At 39.3% G+C, this 6,398-nt stretch overlaps 1 pseudogene; it reads right to left on the bottom strand.

Annotated features, from left to right (window-relative positions):
- Positions 1-1,241: 1,241 nt before the first annotated feature.
- LOC127223016 (caspase-3-like) lies at positions 1,242-3,328 on the bottom strand (annotated as a pseudogene).
- Between the last annotated feature and the right edge of the window lie 3,070 nt (positions 3,329-6,398).

Raw genomic sequence — 6,398 nt, 5'->3', positions numbered from 1 at the left:
GGACAGTCTGGATTGGCTCAGCACCTCCAGGTAGCGTGCAGCACAGCCTCTCTGATGGGGCTGGCATTCTGCAGCTTCCCATGTAGGCTGCAGGGCCTGTGCCTGCATGTTCCCTAAGTCTTGTGTGCCACAGTCCTCTAATCTCTGGTGACAACACAAATATCACTATTGCTTTTCTTTTCTTGTAAACTTCAACAGAAAAGTCAGCATGCTTATAGACTCTGGACATGGAATTCAGGGATCTTTCTGGAGACTCTCACCACTTTGGGAAAGCCTTTTTTCAGAAGTCTCTGATCTGGCTCACTTTCTCACATGATGACTTGGACCTTGGGGACATCCTCCACACAAACAAGTACTCATGAGGTGGGTCCAGCTGGTAGTCCTTTCCGGAGCTGTGACCATGACTCTGCCACATCTCTCCAATTATGATAGATCCATCCCCCTCCCCAACATTTTATTTACATCTGGTATTTTAGTATGTTCCTACATAATTTCTTTATTTCATTCTAATAATCAACAATTTGAGGCTGTTACATAACCATCCTTTAGATATTTTGCTGGTCTGTAAAACTAAGCTGATTTATATAAGAACAAGCACGAAATAAATGCTGGTAGATTTAGCACCTTGCCATCATGTATTGTAGCCTTCAAAGGGTTAACCAGTTTCACACATGTTTTCCTCCCACATAAATACTCAAGTGTTTTCAATAATAAAACATGATTTTTTTTTAACAACAAATACATGCTTAGAACAAACATCACAAAGCCAGTGGTCCAACACTTCATTTCCATACATTACTTCTAAAATAAAGGGTTAAACCTTTGACTCTGCCCATGGATTCAAGTTCTAAGACATATCATTGGACACCATCATTTCTTTAGTTTAACAAAAGCTAGAATGACATGCTTAATGTGTGAAGGGAGTATAACCTGAAAGATTAACTTCTTCATAAGTATTTCAAAATATATATAGTATCACCAAATTATGCTAAAAAAGAGTAAAATTATAATTTCCTCTATAATGATAGTACCAGCATTGGCATTTATTTGTTCCTAATCAAATTTTGTTTCAACTACCTGACACTGATCTTGAGGTAGCTGCACTGTGAGTGCATTGCTAGGGCAGTGAGTGGTATGGTCCTTGGTACCATCTGAAACATCAGATTTGACTTAAATGAGGGAAATAAAATCTCCCTGGCTCAGTTTCTTCATTGGCATTCAGAACAAAGAACAAACAGAAACAAATCCCCCAATCATTTCCTTATTGATAAAAGTACAGTTCTTTTGTGAGCATGGACACAATACATGGAATCTGTTTCTTTGTATGAAAAGTAGAGTCAAGGGAGAAGGGCTCAAATTCTGTCCCTACCTTCTAGTTAACTGGAGTTAACTAGAACTCACATTATGTGCTTATGTGCACACAGTTTCAGCCTGGTGCAAAATCACTGTATGAACCTGTCCTTTGAATTTCTCCAGGAGTAGTAGCCAGGTACAGGATATCAGCTTCCACTGGTATCTTCTGACACACCATGTCATCCTCAGTTCTGCTGTCAGTCTCAGTACCACAGTCCAGCTCCGTACCACGGCAGGCCTGGATGATGAAGAGTTTGGGCTTTCCAGTTAGACTTCAGCAATAGTCCCCTCTAAAGTAACTAGTAAGTTTGTTCAGGTCAACAGGCCCATTTGTTCCAAAAATTATTCCTTCATCTCCATGGCTTAGAATCACACAAATGAAACTGCTCTTCTTTAGAAACATTCTTCATCAATTCCACAATTTCTTCATAGGTAAGTTCGTTCTTATTCCGGACTTCATATTTCAGGCCCATAAACATCTCCCTGAGGTTGGCTGCATCGACATCAGTACCAGAGTAATGTAACATTCCAGTGCTTTCATGGAAGTTCTTACTATTAATTATTATACACACACCCATTTCTTTTTTTTTTTTTGTCTTTTTTTTATTTAATTTTATATAACAAAGTCCAATGAAATGAAAACAAACATTTATACACAATATTTGGGAATTTGGGCGTCGTTCTTTCCAAACTACTTCCTGCTGGTAAGGGGCGCTGTCTTGGGGGATTCGAAGAAGATTCAGATCTCCTAGCTGTAGTCTGTAGGGCTGTTTTGTCCAGCTGTTTTGAATGTAGGATCAGCTTGTACTCTGTTTCAGGCGGTCTGGTGTGATCAAACCACATTAGTCTGGAAGGAATCCACATCTTTTCATTTTCTGTGGAAACAAAAATAGAAATCCTTTTCCCAGGTAACTTGTTCTTCAACTTAAATTTTGGAGTCAAAGCGCTTTTTTTTTTTTTTTTTTTTAATTTATTATTTTATATGTCGATCCCAGTTCCTTCTCCCTCCCTCCCTCCCCTCAGCCCTCCCTCCCTCCTTCCCTCCCTTTTGCCCTCTCTACCCTCTCCCATGCACTCTAAACACCCTCCCCTCCCAACCCCCCACCACAATAACATATGTAGGGGAATGCCATCCAGTTGGGGTCATGTAGATCTGACAGGTCCTGTGAAGTAGGGACTAGGGCTTCTCTCCTATCTCTAGAATAAGGCAGTTATCCCTCCATGGGGGATATGTTTGCAAAGTCCTTTTGTGCACCAGGGATACATCCTGGCTCCACTGTCTGAGGTCTCTTAGACTGCTCAGACCTTCTGGCTGAGACCCATATTCAGGGGGGTCCGAGTAAGTCCCCTGTTGGCTTCCCAGCTATCAGTCTAGTGGCCCTTAGCTCCTCCTTGTTCAGGTAAGCTGTCTCTATGTTCTTCTACCGCATGGTCTTGTCCTCTCCATCTGCTTCTGGGTTCTAGTTCGACTCAGTGTTTATGTATGGGTGTTTGCTCCTGTTTTCAACAGGCATTAGTTGAGGACTCCATGGAGAAGTTAGTTGTTGATCTCACTCTCCAGGAAGGGCATTTATGATAGCCTTTCCACGGAAGCTGAGATTGTTAGTTGGGAGCAGTCTTGTAGTTCCCTCGACCTTTCTTTGTGTTCAACTTTATCTTCAAACCAATATTGGCTCCCTCTTTTATGTTCTCTCTCTCTCTCTCTCTCTCTCTCTCTCTCTCTCTCTCTCTCTCTCTCTCTCTCTCTCTTTCCTATTTTCCATTCCTAACCAGGCTCAATCCTCCTGGTCGCACATGCCTTCCTCTCCTCCCTCTCATTTTCTCCTACTTCTCTCTCCATTAGCTGTCCTCCCCCACTTTACCTGAGGTCTGGGGGACTTGTCCCTTCCCAGTTCTGACACACACCCATTTCAGGATAATCTATTTTGTAACTATTGTCCAGATATATTCCAGAGTCCATTGATTTGCTTCTGTGTATGGTTTTTACTTCAAACTTTTTAATGGCTTTGGAATCCTGAGGTTTCATTGTTTTCCACAGTTACCTCTCTTAACCCGCCAATCAAAGATCCATAACGCAGGCCAGTTGGCTTCGATCGCACCAGCTTTTGCACTGCAAATGCAGCCTAACCAACTGCGCTCTGGGCTTCTTTTTTTTTTTTTTTTTTTTTTTTGGAGATAAGATTTTGTGGAAAGTGGGAACAGGCTCAGAATGTTTATATGATTATTATACATGTAGATGTGTTTGGGTAACTGGTAAAGTGATAGGATTGAGTCATAGGGACATTCAGGTTACATTTCTAAAACGTGCTTATAAACCAATACTGATAATGCTGCCAATCTGAGGTGCTATATGGGGTTGTGCAGGTACCTTTGACTTCTAAGGATAGGTTCATCCATCTGCCCATTTATTTACTCAGGATTTTTAGGCAATAAATCCTTATTAGGACTTCATAATAATGGCCAATGTCTCTATTCTTGTATTGTGATTTGATAGTTAAGAGTCACTGTGATAATTATATTCTGGCATTCATACAGCAGCTATGTATGAACCTTATTGATAAAAGTGCAGTTCTTTTGTGAGCAGTTGTACAGAGGACTGGAAAAGGCAGGTGAGTATAACTGGATCATGCCACAGAAGTTGAAACTGTGGACATAAGGTTGGTTGCACTACAGGAAGTGACAGTGAGAAGGAGTGACCGAGGAACTTAGGAGCAAATGAGTACCATTTGTCAAGGAATGGCACAGCTTGAGCTGGGCGTCTCAGGGAGACCCGAGTGGAAAAACCTGATGTTATGAGCATGCAAAACAAGACTAGTTTATTAGGGGAAGCTCTCAAAAATTGAACAAAATGGCAACAGGATTAGATTTGTCTTAATTACCTTGAAGATATCTTCAATTTAAGTGTAAGTAATAGTAGGTTTTAACCCATTACTTTCATGTTTTTCAGTCTTTCCTCCTCCCCCCTTTTAGATTTTTTTATAATACCTTATTCAATTTTACCTGAAGTTCCCTTATAATAATTTAGAGGTAGGATAAAATCCTTGGAACTACTGTTAGGGGAGAATGTTGAGATGCCCTCATATGTCTTTCCAAGTAAGAAATAGCACTTGGGTTTTAACCAAATGTACTAAAAATACATCTGGAATTATCTACTTGAAAATCATATTTGGAAAAGCCATTCTGAATGGCAGAATGCTTGCCTCTCCTTCTCCAACAGTGCACATAATCTCTAGGAGACCATCACATAAAAATTCCACTCTGCGTTCTTGCTTCTGGGGCTATAGCTTTTCTTTCCCCTTCTTTCAGCCCCTCTTCAAGTGATGTAATTCCCTGAGGAATTCTTGCATAAAGAAAGACATCTGTTTCCTTTATCCCTTTGAGGAAGAACAGACTCTCTATACATCATTGAATACATTACTATCATGAGCTTAGCACTTTCCATGAGGCACAGACTCAGAGACCAAGAAATAAGGTCTCCAGACAAGAGGGTGTAAGCGGCTTTGTTCACAGGAGGCAGTTTGGTTGCTGTTTAAGGGAAGCAGGCAGTTTTCTATCTTTGCATTTTCTTCCCTCCTCCCACCTCTCTTTCCTTCATTGCTTTTGTACCTAGTTATTAAAGAGACAGAGGTTTTCTATTTAAATTTTCATTGGAAGTGTGAACATATTTACATTACAAATTAGAATATGATAATGCAATATAATTTTGTTTTCTACAATACCTTTAAAGTACAATGCATCTCAAATGGTTCTGTGATTCAAAAGGGAGGTGTTAAAATTTAAAAATCATGCATAGACAAGGAACTAATGCATAAGGAAAAAGAGATGGTTGGTGTAGGTAAGCAGCATCACATCACTAATTCAACTGAGAGCAATTAAGAGCACTTTCTCCTATTCCAGAAGACCTGCATTTGATTTCCAGCATCCCCACAGTGGCTTATAACCATCAGTATCTCTTGTACCAGAGGATCCAATGCCTTCTTCTTGGTTTTATGAGTACAAAGCCATTGTTTCTTAGTCACATCTCAAAAGGTTCTGCCTTCTGCTATGATCACACTGGATGTTAAGAGCCAGCATATGAATTTTGACTACACAGTAACATGAAGACCAACAACAGAAGTTTCCATGGATGTTTCATCTTGTTGAGATTATTCTATAGGCTGTTTTGTTCTTAACCTTAGCACCCAAGACATTTTAAAAATGCATATTCCTTTTGTTGTGGGTGGTTTTCCTATATATTATGGAGTATTTGTGAGCATCACTGCATTTTTTATACTAGATAGTAGAATAATTCACACCCAAGTTTGTAATGATCACAACTATTGCAGATATCATTACAGATCCCCTGGGACCAACAATTGTCCCTAGTTGAGAGACAACATTTTAGCAATATGGAACTCTATTTTTCATAAGTTTGGGATAAGAAAGAGGAAATTTAATTTTAACAGTATAGTGGAAAGGAAGACAAGAGGCTAATAGAGTTAGATATTATAATTATTCATAAGCATTCTCAAGCTGATGATAATTCTTATGTCCATCAATTCATAAATGTTGTTGTAAAGTAACCATGCAATATCAATTAAGAAATAAATAAGAATAATTGACTAAACATTGAAAAAGTCATTTTAAATGAGCAAATCATCATTGTCAGTGAAAGAAATCAGACTCAAAACATTTTTACTATATGACTGTTCCAACAACTGTAGTAAGAGCAAACAGATGAGGGATGCCCAAGGCTGGGGGTGGGGGAGATTGATTTTCAAAAGTTATAAGGCTTTATAGTGATGAAAATGTTTGCACTGAATAGTTTTTTTATTTTATTATTTTATTTTATTTTATATAACAAAGATCAATTAAATGAAAACAAACATTTATACACAATATTTGCGAATTTGGGTGTCTTTCTTTCCAAACTACTTCCTGCTGGTAAGGGGCGCTTTCATGGGGGATTCGAAGAAGATTCAGAAATCCTGGCTGTAGTCTGTAGGGCTGCTTTGTCCAGCTGTTTTGAATGTAGGATCACCTTGTTCTCTGTTTCAGGCGGTCTG

Source organism: Phodopus roborovskii, unplaced genomic scaffold (genome assembly GCF_943737965.1).
Source record: "Phodopus roborovskii unplaced genomic scaffold, PHOROB, whole genome shotgun sequence".
In the NCBI taxonomy this organism is placed as follows: domain Eukaryota; kingdom Metazoa; phylum Chordata; class Mammalia; order Rodentia; family Cricetidae; genus Phodopus; species Phodopus roborovskii.
This window is presented reverse-complemented; position numbering and strand designations above follow the sequence as displayed.